This window comes from Mustela lutreola, chromosome 16 (assembly GCF_030435805.1).
Source record: "Mustela lutreola isolate mMusLut2 chromosome 16, mMusLut2.pri, whole genome shotgun sequence".
Lineage (NCBI taxonomy): Eukaryota > Metazoa > Chordata > Mammalia > Carnivora > Mustelidae > Mustela > Mustela lutreola.
The window spans coordinates 59,412,464-59,425,950 of record NC_081305.1 but is presented as its reverse complement, the minus strand read 5'-3'; the positions used below and the strand labels follow the sequence as shown (position 1 = coordinate 59,425,950).

Below are 13,487 nucleotides of genomic sequence, written 5' to 3'. Positions count from 1 at the left end.
TGAGGCCATTACCTCCAAGGGCCAAGAGACGTAACACTTGAATAAGACACCAAAATAGAGACAAAATGAGGAGAGTTGGCATATCACCCAAATGAAAAATGACCAAACCACAGAAAAAGACAAAGCAGATGTAAGAGAATGTAAAGTAATGTTCATAAAGATACTCACTGAACTTGAGAAGAGTGAAAGACATCAGTGAGACCCTACCACAGAGATTAAAAAGACCCAATCAGAGATGAAGAAATAATAAATAAACACTTGATGGCATAAATAGGCTAGATGACACAGAAGAATGATTAATGATCTGCAAGACCGAGTAATGAAAAGTTATCAAGCTGAGTAAATGAGCGGGGAAATTTATCCAAATAATTAGGGAACTCTGACTCCATTAAGCATAATAACATTTGCTTTGAAGGGATCCCAGAAGAAGAGAGAGAAAAGGGAGCAAAAAGTTTATATGAAGAAATAGCTGAAAACTTCCTTTTTGTGGGGAAGGAAACATAGCCAGATCCAGGAGGCACAGAACACTCCAAAAATCAGCCCAGGAAGGTCCACACCAAGACACATAGTTCTGGAAAACGGCAGAAAGTAGTGATAAAGGGAGAAGATGCAATATTTAAAAATTGTATCTGGGGGCGCCTGGGTGGCTCAGTGGGTTAAGCTGCTGCCTTTGGCTCAGGTCATGATCTCAGGGTCCTGGGATCAAGTCCCGCATCGGGCTCTCTGCTCAGCAGGGAGCCTGCTTCGCCCTCTCTCTCTCTCTGCCTGCCTCTCCATCTACTTGTGATTTCTCTCTGTCAAACAAATAAATAAATAAAATCTTAAAAAAAAAATAAAATAAAAATTGTATCTGTAAAAGGAAACCAGCAAAAAAAAAAAAAAAAAATTCAGAGAAACAAATAGGAATTGAAATGCAGAAATGCACAGTACTGCATTCCACAGTATTATTTTGATAGTATCCTATTGCATTTGGCTCCTGGCATACCCTTGGCCTCTATTCTGTGGTTGGTTATTTTCTGGGTCTTGATCTCATGTTCCATTGGTTTGTACAGTAGAAATTCAACTCTTGTGGCTTTTCTCATTGCAGACTGAAACAATTTTAACTTTGTAATAACTGGCCATTGCACATAGCCTAACTGGACTTTCTCAACAGCGTTAAGGCAAGGGTTCAAAGTAACATTAGAAGTGTCAGATTTAGTAATGATAAAATTTTCTTAATTTTGAGTTCATCATTGATTTTCAAATTTCTGCATTTCTACATTTGATCTTAGCCAAAAGACCAAGAAGCAACCAACTTTCTGCATTTCTGTGTGATCTTATATATGATTGTCTTCTAATTGTAGCATTTTAAAAAAATCAAACTTCTCTGGTAGAAGCTATGCCAGATTTGAAGGACATTTAGCGTGTCAGCTTCCCATATTCTCCCTCATCCCCATGAAATAAATAATAGAAAAAATTGGGGATTTGGTGGTTTCATCAAATATATTAATTGTACAGAAATGACAGTTAACATGTTATTCTTGCTTGGTGACAATACATATCTTTTGAAAAGGAGTATATAGCAGAATGTGAACATGTAACTGTGACCTGGAAATCAAACTAGGAACATATGATTATGAGATTCAGACAATGAAAAGATGAAAACCACATTGATAATACTGCAGGGTTGTTTTTTTTTTCCCAGCATAACAGTATTGTTTTTGCACCATATCCAGTGCTCCATGCAATCCGTGCCCTCTCCAATACCCACCACCTGGTTCCCCCAACCTCCCACCCCCCGCCGCTTCAAACCCCTCAGATTGTTTTTCAGAGTCAGTTTTTAAAATGGAAATAACAAATGTTCACAATAAGAATTTGTTTCAATTTCATATGTTCCCGTAATAACATTGGGACATTAAAGTAATGGACATGTAATATCAGAAGAACATAATACAGACTTTGTGAAATCAGACCATAGTCTTCATAGCATAATAAAATTCATAACTCTCTTGTGTGTATGTGTGTGTTTTGTGTATATCTATACATAATGTGGAAGTTGATACTTAGTAATATTCTCTGGCAAGGAGTATCTCCAGCGGACTCCACACTAGAGCGCAGAGCCAAATGCAGAGATTGATCCCATGACCCTGAGATCATGACTTGAGCTGAAACTCAGAGTTGGACACTTAACTGACTAAGCCACCCAGGCGCCCCTCTATTATGTTTTTATTTCTCAGCATCAGTTTGATCAAACTAGTAAATTATGTGCAATAGTATTTGAAAAATTATTTATATGAGCCCCTTACAGTTAAAATCACCTAATTAAGATTGCTTTACATTATCATATAACCGATAAGATCAAAATTAAGGAATAGGACTCAAGCAGTATTCAAAAATTTTTGCTTTGAATACAGCGATAAAGTAATGATTATGATCAACCGTCTTTGTAGTTAATGCACAAGATGCATCTTGAGGCATAAGCCAGGGAGCAGAAACAAATACTGGAGATAGTAGTAACGTGGTTATATGGTGGGGGTTAAAAGAAATGATTTGAAGAAAAAACGCGTGGTTAGAGATCATAACGTAGTAGCCAAACCTCTAAGAAGAAAGAGCAGTTTTGTATGCCCACGCTTCTTGGACACCATGGTGATATTTTAAGTGTGTTGACTGAAGAGCTTTACTTACAAAGTATATCTAGTAGATTCATTTTCTTTTCTTTTTTTAAGATTCTTATTTACGTATGAGAGAGAATGAGAGAGAACATGAGAGGAGAGAGGCTCTTACCAGTAATGAAATGGAGTTAAGTCTTCCCAAATCCATGTTCCCCGACACCAGCCAAATCCAGGCTTGCAAGTAGGCCTAAGTAAGGATCCCTGTCTCAGAACTGCTATATTAACTTTCCTCCATACATGGTATACAGAAATGTATGGCCCATATTTTTTTTCTCCTTTTAAAATGTCATCAAATATTAGTAAGTCATCACCAAGGTAGTGATTTGTAACAAATCTCACCAGATTAAGCCAAAAGTACTTAACTCTTAAAACTGGAAAGACTACAGGTGGGGCTTACACCTAACTTGTGTTGCAGGAGTCCTCAAGGTGGTGCCAGCTAGTGACAACCCGAGACTGGCTGGCGTGTGTTCATGTTCGTGTCTCCCAAAGTGGGAGGCTGAGCCTCCCAACCACACTCAGTGGTAAATGCTTAGATTTGTATCTAGTTCCAGAGCTTTGGTGAGCTCATCCAGCTTCACTCCCACTTGTCACCATGGATTTCACTTTTCTTATGTGGTCCCTATGGATATCCTTATCTTAGCTTTGAACTTACCTACATTTGATGGGGATTGTTTAAGGTCATTATCCTTTCTCTGTGTTTGAAAAGGAGAGGCTTTCCAAGTCATTAACATCTAACTATATTGGTAGGATATCCATTTAAAGATCTGAGTCCGAAAAAAAAAGATCTGAGTCCAGTACCACAATATCTCCTGATTATTTGACACACTGTGACTGATTCTAAAGTTATCAGAACCTCTGCCTTACTCATCTGGAGACTGACATTTTGTTACATATGCCATGTCTTACCACAAATTAATTCTCGAAAGATTTGTTCAAACTATAAATACTTTCATATTTTTTTACTGACAGGAATAATGCCTGGACATTGTAAAGAAGCCCATCAACAGAAGACAGTCAAAAGAAGAAAACAGGAAGTAGTAGGAACTCACCACTATTAATATTTTGATGAGCATTCTTCAGTACCTCTAGGCATACAAGTAAGAGTTGTATAGAATTTTTACAAACTAAGAACCTAATGCATACTATTTTCTTTCCCTTTTTAAAAAAAATATTTTATTTATTTGATGGAGATTGCAAGTAGGCAGAGAGGCGGCAGAGAGAGGGGGGAGCACTTGATCTTAGAACCCTGGGATCATGACTGAGCCAAAGGCAGACACTTTAACCCACTGTACCACCCAGGTGCCCCAATGCATACTATTTTCTTTCTTTTTTTTTTAATTTTATTTATTTATTTGACAGAGAAAGAAATCACAAGTAGGCAGAGAGGCAGGCAGAGAGAGAGGAGGAAGCAGGCTCCATGCTGAGCAGAGAGCCTGATGCGGGGCTTGATCCCAGGACCCTAGGATCATGACCCGAGCTGAAGGCAGAGGCTTTAACCCACTGAACCACCCAGGCACCACCATACTATTTTCTATTTAGAGTTTTTCACTAAATTGAAATAATTCTTGAAGGTCACTTCAATAAATTGACCTACAACCTCATTTCTAGTACCTACACAGTATTCTGGCATACCAACTATCATTTTTTTTCCCCCTAACTGGTTTCTTGTTGCTGAAGACCTGTATCATGGTCAATTTTATGTGGCAGCTCGCCTTGACTACAGTCCCCAGTTATTATGATAAAGTACTAGGTTTTAGGAAGGTATTTTGTAGATGTGATTGAAGTTCAGAATCAATTGACTTTGACCTAACAATTTGGGTTAGCCTGATTCAACAAGCCGAAAGTCCTTAAGAGCAGAGGAGAGCTGAAACCTTCCTGTAAGAGACCATTATTTTGCCTGTTGGTAGCATCTTTAGTTTATGCCCGAGAGGTCCATTTTGGCCTTCCTGATGTCCTGTCTTAGGGATTTTGACTTTGCCAAGCCAACCCCGCAATCTAGTGAGCCAGATTCTTGGAATAAATCTCTTATATTACTTCCTAATAATTCTTTTTCTTTGGTTGAATCATTTTGAAAAAGATTTTTGTTCCAAGAATGGTTCTGGAGGAACAGAATGTGTTTTATTTTAAAGATTTTATTCATTTGTTTGACAGAGAAAGAGTGAGAGAGAGAGAGAGAGCATACAGCAGGCAGAGCAGCAGGCAGAAAGAAAAGCAGGCTATCCACTGAGCAGAGAGCCTGACATGGGGCTTGACCCCCAGGACTTTGGGATCACGACCCAAGCCTAAGGCAGCTGCTTAGCTGACTGAGCCACCCAGGTGCCCCTAGAGAAACAAAATCTTTAGAAGAAATTTTCTGAATTGTGTTTTCTAGAATTCATTCTTGAATCTTAATAGATACAAAGGCACTAATGACTCTACTTCCAATGCAAAATAGGGCACTTTCCATGGTGTGACATAACAAACATGTATGAAATACACATTTGATACTCTTAAGGAAATAACTATTGAAGACCTCAGAACGTATCAGTCACATTAAAGAGTATAAGGGGTTTGCTCCTAACTATGTTGGACAAAGCGGGGGCGGGGAGAGCACACAGCTTCAAATTCCAGCTCAACTGTTAATGACTTGAATGTTTCAAGTCATGCACTGGCTTCTTGAACTTTCCCTGCACATTGAAATAAAGTTCTCAGACACCAATCTGAGTGGCTATGCAGGCTGCCTTGCAAAACAGAGCAGGAGAAGCTGAAGTCTGCACATAGCTTTTGTTTTGTTTTTATTTGACAGAGAGAGATCACAAGTAGGCAGAGAGGCAGGCAGAGAGAGAGGAGGAAGCAGGCTCCCTATTGAGCAGAGAGCCCGATGCGGGACTCGATCCCAGGACCCTGAGATCATGACCTGAGCTGAAGGCAGAGGCTTAATCCATTGAGACACCCAGGTGCCCTGTTTTGTTTTGTTTTGTTTTAACCAGAAAAGCAAGGACAAATGCCTAGAAGTGTGGGAAAGGAGTACAAAGGGATGGCAACTATCTTGAAGCCGTTAAGCAGGCTTGCATTCTCCCCTGCATGTAGGCATGCAGGGAGTCAGTCATGGGATAAGGGAGGAACAGGATGTTTGGGCTCGCAATTGTCAGGCACAGGAAGTGAGGACTGAGGGTTACATTCCTTCATAGCTCCTAATCTATACCCTGACCCTGGGGATCATGGGATCCTGCTCCCACACGGCCATTGCGTTCAATAGCCCAAGACCAAGAATGCTGCTGATGTTCCAGCTGCTTCCATAGTTACCCCTCAGGGCTTACAATATGTTTTCTAAAAATAACTCTACATTTCCTTGTTGATCTTGGTGTCCCTAGTGAATAAAAAGATGGAAAGTCTACTGAATTATTATTTGATCTACACAGGTGGCAGAGTTTTAGGTCAAGTAAACAGAAGTCTAACTTGAATAATCAAAACAGAGGGTCACAGTTCCTAAATCAATTCTAAGACATGGCCAGTTCCAGTTTACAAAGCCAGAATCCTTTGGGTGAAGAAGAGGCCAGGTCATCTTGAGGATGGAAACTTCTGTACTGCAAAAGTGTGGGCTGTTAATCTTTTCTCCAGAGTACCCCAAAGGGACCTATGGCTATTATACCAGTGTGACTATGCCCTGAGAGGAAATAATCAGACTTTTATTTTTTCAGTGAATGAATCGTTGCTGCTCTCAATTGGCACATTGATGATATTGTGCTGATTGGATCTGGTGAGCAAGAGGTAGGAACTATCTTAGTTGTATCGACTTGCATGTAAGAAGGTGGGAATAAATCCCAGAAATATTCAGGGAGCCTTCACCTGAAGTAAAATTTCCAGGCATTCTTTGGTATATGTTGAACTGTCCTTCTCGGTGAAGAATGTGTTACATCTTTTTTTTTTTTAAGATTTTTATTTATTTATTTGACAGAGAGAAATCACAAGTAGATGGAGAGGCAGGCAGAGAGAGAGAGAGGGAAGCAGGCTCTCTGCTGAGCAGAGAGCCCGATGCGGGACTCGATCCCAGGACTCTGAGATCATGACCTGAGCCGAAGGCAGCGGCTTAACCCACTGAGCCACCCAGGCGCCCAGAATGTGTTACATCTTCCCACAAAAATGAGATACAATATCTGTGGACTTCTTTAGATTTTAGAGGTAATATAGCCCTAATTGGGGTGTGCCACTTTGCCTTTTATGAATGACCTGAAAGCTTTTTGGGCCCAGAACAAGAGAAGGTTCTGCAATAGGTCTTGGCTGCCGTGTGCGCTGCTCTGCCACTATGCATTTTCCCTGTCATCCTGATGTCATTGGCTTCATGGTATGGTGAGATGACATTTGAAGCCCAATTAGGTGGCAGGAACCTGTGGGCCTCCACTCTGTCCTCCCAGATGCTGTGTATGCTCTAAATCAGTGTCCAGTATGTAATACTGTTTCACCGGACATCAGGGGCTGTTTTGTTTTTCATTCTCAATCCATTCAATACAATATCATATGGCCATCATTTGGAAGGAGTTAGATTATCAGGGACTGATACTAGAAAATGTTTATATTATACCAAGTTTAGAAAAATGGAAAGAGAACATGAGACTTCATTTTAAAAGTTGAATATGTATGTTGATAGGTATATGTAAGTTTATGTGGAGACAAACTTTTTTTCTTCAGGGAGAAGGATTCTAGGTGCATTTTTTTTTCTTATTTCCCTCATACTATTTTTAGTTTTCAGTAGCATGCATTTTTTTTTTAAAGATTTTATTTATTTATTTGACAGAGAGAGATCACAAGTAGGCAGAGAGGCAGGCAGAGAGAGAGAGAGAGGAGGAAGCAGGCTCCCTGCTGAGCAGAGAGCCCCATGCTGGACTCGATCCCAGGACCCTGAGATCATGACCTGAGCCGAAGGCAGTGGCTTAACCCACCGAGCCACCCAGGCGCCCCAGTAGCATGCATCTTTTAAAATTGCTAACTATAATAAAGATATTTTAACCAGAAAAAAAGAAAAAAAAAAACCTCTTAATGCTATAATATACTCCCCCACCTACAGAATCCTTCTCAGTGCTTTAGCATTAAATCATACGCTTTGGGAATCAGAATAACGCCAATGTCAAGCTCTGCAGCTGTTCTGCTTGCTTCGAGTTAGTGGACAATTTTGTAACTTCACTGAAACTTGACGTTTTCACCTCCGAAGTAGGGATAATTTTAATGAAAAGTTTAAGTGAGGGAAGAGCTATTTTCCATGAGGACAAGCTTCCACTTTGGCCCTCTTACGCTGTTTTTTCCACTAAACTTGGGGCACATCAGGGTCTGGAGTAGGGGCGCGTAACTTCCTCGCTCCTCGCCGCCTCTCCCAAATTCTACCCCACCCATTCCTTTAAACTCTCTTTTAGCCTCCTATCATCAGATTATACTCAACATTATCCTCCTTTCAATCAACTAGTGTCACCTAAGCAATCGTTTCCCTTTGATTTCTTGAAGATTGTTCTCTCCTCACCCCTTCCCTTTCCAACAATGCTCCTGTCACAACTGGGAAGCATTCCGAATTCAGGAAGTTGTATTCATGGAATCATTTCGCAAAGGACTCAGGCAGAGGGAACGCAGACTTTTAATGTAGAAACCCCTATGAGCACTCAAGAAATAGAGACTATGTGATTCCTTCCTTTCTGGCGTTTGGGGGAAGTAGAGACAAGGAGCTCCCAACAGCTGGAAGACCTGCTTTGGAGCGTCAGACTAAGAATGTTCTGCCTTCAGCATTCTGGGAAGTGTAGTCCAGTCGCCCTGTGTGGTGGCATGAACTTCCGCTCCGGAAGGTAGATCCGATGCATTCTGGGACGTGCCATCCAGACGCTCTCTGTGGTTCAGGAAGGCGGATCTCGTGCTGCATTCTGGGCAGTGTAGTTCGGGACTCTGTGGTCTCGCCGGCACTTCCGTTGGGTGAGTGTGAGGTTGCTACTGAATTTGCTTTGGGAGAGGTGCGTCAGTTCCGCCTCTCCGGCGCTTCCAAACTTCCTGGGTCCACTAGGGACCTGCAGCGACCCGGTGGTTTAGGGGGAAAGAGGCCTGGGCGGAGTATACAGGTATGGAGGGCGGATGGCAGGGGTGTGCATCTTTGGGAGAGACTCTGCTTTCAGGGTGGTTTGCGAGTCTTGGGGTGGGGTGGGGTCACCTATCGCCTGGTTTGAGAGTTTCTGCGCGTCTCAGCTCGCCCAGTGTCGGCCTCCCCTGCACCTACGGCTGCTTCTGCTTCCTGGGGTTGGGAAATCGAAAGAGGTGGTGAAAGCTGCCTCCATTTTGACCTCAAACTTTCTAGTTGGCTTCTTTCCAGCTTGTCTCGGCTCGGGTGGAAGACCCTGAGGGCAAAGCATCCCCTCGTGGGAGCCAGAACTACCCGCTCACGCAGTAAGGACTGCTCGGAGCGAGCAAGGCCCCACCCGCGACTGAGACAGTGATCATTTGACCTTCACTGCCCACCTGCCATCGCCCCTCATTTTCCTTGTATAGACCTGGAAGTATTTGCGGTACTTTGAAGACAGTCTTTGAGCTGTTTGCAGTCTTTTTGGTGTTGGCCTCGCTGAAATAAATTCCTTTTTTAATTCACCACCACTCGTTTCTCTGCTTGTGGATTTTGTCAGGGGCCAGAGGTGGAGTCTGGTCTGTTTGGGAATCCCAGAGCCAGGTGCTCCTGCACTCCTGTGTGCCAGCGAGTGATAGAAATAAAAATCTCAAAACTGTTTCTGGCACCTGGTGGATGGTGACCTTTCTTAGTATTAATTTCCCGAGGAGCAGTCAGTTCCCCGGGTCAGGGTCAGCTATTCCACTGCAGAACCTTTACTCTTCTCTGATTCCTGGGTGATGCTTCATAACCCCAGACCCCTTATAATCTCTCTTTTAGGAAGGTGAGGGTGTAACAGAACTGACGTGAGTTTGCTCCTTGGTGAGTCAGAAACTGTACCAGGTTAAATCATTGCACAAAGAAAGCTTATTTGCAGCAAATAAAGAGATCACAGGGAATGGCTTCCAAAGCTGTGACTCCCACAGAAGAGGGTGAATGGGTTCCTTTCGTTTAGGGTTAGGAGGGGTATTTAGATAGGGAAGTTTTGTCATCCTCTGTAGAGGTGGGCAAGGTCAAGGATACACCGTAAGGAAACTAGCCTACACATACACTGTATGTTATGTAAGTTAGGCTGAGTCGTCCCCCCCGCCACCGGCCCCCGAAGTCACTCCATGGTCCTTCCACACAAGTATGAGTCAGGCTCAAAAGGTGGTCTGGGTGGTCTGGGCCTGTGGCAGGTCTTGGCAGTTGTCATCACTTGAGGCGTGATTTTGAGTTTCACTTGCCTGAGGTAAGAGATAAGCTAAAAAGAAGAGCTTAAGGAACAATGCAAGACAAAGGTTAATGAGTGCAAGCAGGTGGGCATTAAACGTTAGGTCTTGGGGTCCAGTTGGTGGCAAGGGTTGCTTCCAGATTGCATGGAGGGAAATGGAGGTTTTAACTTCTACTGAGAATAGCAGCATGATCATGGCATTTCATAACATTCTCTTCTTTCCCCAGCCTGATTTCTCACAAAGGGCTGCACAGAGGTGGGAGGAGGGACTCCTTGGCGACTGACAGCAAGGTTCCGCGTGAGTGGGATTTGGCATTTTTCTTTTACAACAATGTTCTCATCAGTCGGATAACGTTTGGGATGTGTAACCGGGCAGGGGCTTATTTTTTTTATTGCCGACCTCACCAGCGATGGTTTTATACAAATAAATATATTGTGCCACACCATAGCTATGTGAAGGAATTCTGCTTTCTTTTTCTGTTCTGTTCTATAAAATGAGATTGAGACCCACAGAGCATAAATGATTTGCCCATAATCTCTACCTGTAAAGAAGCTGAGTTGGGGTTGGGATGGAGGCAGTCTGAGTCCAGAACTTGAGTTCTAATCTCTTGGATATGTTCTCCTTAAGCCACAGGAAGTAGCAGGAGTCAGACCCCAGATAGTTAGCACTTGATTCTGGATGATCTGAAAAGGCTAATGGGCTATGACTTTTCTGAGTTTTTTCAAACATTGTCAACTATTTTGTTTTACTTATTACTAATAATATGTTTTATGCTTATAGAACCATGATGCGAAATTCAGAAAGTACAGAAATATGAGGGAAAACATTTTTTAAATGACCCATTAATCCACAATGTAAAGATCGCAAATGTGAAGCTTTTAACGTATTTCTGTTTGGTGGTATTTGTATGTTTGTTTATAAGCATTTTACGAAATTATCACATATTTCTTTGTATTTTTCACCTGGCGTATTTTAATGATGGAAAACTTTTGTAAGATCTTATTTTATTCTTTATTACCTTTTTATTATAATTTCTTTTCTAAACTTATTTTTTTATTATGTTCAGTTAGTCAGCAAATAGTACATCACAAGTTTTTGTTGTAGTGTTCAACAATTCATTAGCTGCGTGTAACAGCCAGTGCTCATCCCAACATGTGCCCTCCTTGATACCCATCATCCAGTTACCCCATCCCCCACCCTCTTTATTTTTAAAAAAAGATTTATTATTTATTTATTTGAGAGAGAGTGTGTACATGAGCGCGCATCCTCATGCAGGGGATGGTGCAGAGGGAGAAGGAGGCAATTTTTTTTTTTTAAAGATTTTATTTATTTATTTGACAAAGATCACAAGTAGGCAGAGAGGCAGGCAGAGAGAGAGGAGGAAGCAGGCTCCCGGCCGAGCAGAGAGCCCGATGCGGGGCTCGATCCCAGGACCCTGGGATCATGACATGAGCCGAAGGCAGAGGCTTTAACTCACCGAGCCACCCAGGCGCCCCAAGAAATTCAGAATTTTAAGCAGATGCCCTGCTGAGCATGAAGCCTTATGCAGGGCTTGATCCCAGGACCCTGAGCTTGACCGGAGCTGAAATCAAGAGTCTGCCAGTTAACTGACTGAGTCACCCAGACATCCCTTAAGATTTTATTTCTAAGTAATCTCTACCCAGTGTGGGGCTCAAACTTGCAACTCCAAGATGAAGAGTTACATGCTCTATCAACTAAGCCAGCCAGGAGCCCCTAACTATGGAAATTTTTAAACACTACGAAGAAAGAATAAACTAATGAGTTTCCATATAATTTTCTAATCCTTTTTATTATTCCTATTATTACTATGGCTGTTTCCTGATATTTTAAGGCTGTAATTTAAAATTTTTGCATTGAAAAGTTGCAAAAATAGTGCAAGGATTTCTCATATACTCTACCCACATTCCCTAGTTGTTTACATTTTGCCTCTTTTATGGCTCTGTCAGCCACATAACACCAGGAATATACATGGAATTCAATGACAGCTTATTCTAGCTTTCTTTTCCTTTTTTCTTTTTTTTTTTTAAGATTTTATTTATTTGACAGAAATCACAAGTAGGCAGGGAGGCAGGCAGAGAGATAGGGAAGCAGGCTCCCTGCTGAGCAGAGAGCCCGATGCAGGGCTCGATCCCAGAACCCTGAAATCATGACCTGAGCTGAAGGCAGAGGCTTAACCCACTGAGCCACCCAGGCGCCCCTTATTCTAGCTTTCTAAAGGAAGGAAGCCCCAGATACGGATATCAGGAGGTATCTTGGGAAGAGGGATTAGGAGAGGCTGATTATAGAATTCTAGCACCACTTAGCTGATACTCTTAGATATTATGCTACATAATAGTGTTATCTATTAAATATTAGATATCTAGTAAGTTATTACTAATAGTATTTAATAGTGTTACCTATTAGATAATCCTGGAAAACATTATATAGCATCCTGTTTATGTAATCCACAGTCTTGTAGTTAATTTTGTTCTGTTTTTCATTTAAAGGCCTTATAGCCAGTCTCCCCTAACCCATCTCAGTTCAAAGTCCAATTTTTTACATTGCCTTGAGCTGTATATTTGTTTATAAACATTTTACAAAACTTTTATCATCTTTTTGTCCCTTAATATGGAATGCATTCCATAGCCTTCTTCGTTGATGCTTTTTTTGTTGTTGTTACTTTTTTTTCTGGGTGAGCTCTGTGCCCAGTGTGGGGCCTCAACTCATGACCCCAGATCAAGAGTCACCTGCTGTAGTGACTGACACAGGTGCCCCTGTTCTTGATGCTTTTATTTGTATTTATTTATTTATTTTGTAGATTTTATTTCTTTACTTAGGGGGAGAATGCAAGTGGGGGAAGGGGCAGAGGGAGAGGGAGAGAGAGAATCTCAAGCAGACTCCGCACTCAGTGTAGAGCCCGGCAAGGGACTCGGGTCCCAACACCCTTGAGGTCATGGCCTGAGCCGAAATCAGCAGTCGGACACCCAACTGACTGAGCCACCCAGGTGCTGGTTCTTGATGCTTTTGAAGAGTATAGAGGGAAGTCATTTGGAGACAGTTCTTCATTTGGGGTTTGTCTGACGTGTACATGTTTAGGTTCTGTTATGTGTCGTTGGCAGGGATTCCACAGAAGCTTGAGGCATTCTTGTATTGCAACGTAACAGGAGCCAAAGGCTGTTGGTTTGTCTAGGTTTTGGTGAACTCAACTTTGTTGACTAGCTAAGGTGATTTCTATTAGGTTTCTTCATTGTGAAGTTACTATTTGATTAAGGAAGCCTTCTTATGGGGAAGATACACTTGTTAGTGGACATCCTACTGTGAGGACAAGCTTCCCCTTCCCCTTTGCTTATTCAGTCATTCATTCAAAGTTTTGCTAATTTAAATAACATGTAGATGAACAAACATTTATTTTTACCAATATACTTGAGGTATATTGTACATATCCTAGAATTCACCCATTTTAGTTGCATGAATCAATGATTTTTTTTAAAAAGATTTATTTATTTATTTGAG

At 41.7% G+C, this 13,487-nt stretch overlaps 1 protein-coding gene across 6 annotated transcripts in view; it reads left to right on the top strand.

The window, feature by feature from the left end:
- Positions 1-8,546: 8,546 nt before the first annotated feature.
- LOC131817790 (zinc finger protein 226-like) overlaps positions 8,547-13,487 on the top strand; it is a 43,302-nt gene continuing 38,361 nt past the window's right edge. For 3 of the 6 annotated variants that reach the window (XM_059151403.1, XM_059151414.1, XM_059151413.1), the window contains exon 1: positions 8,589-8,725. The gene's annotated coding sequence lies outside the window, so the exon portion shown is untranslated. The other 3 variants (XM_059151404.1, XM_059151405.1, XM_059151402.1) reach the window with 3 other exon arrangements.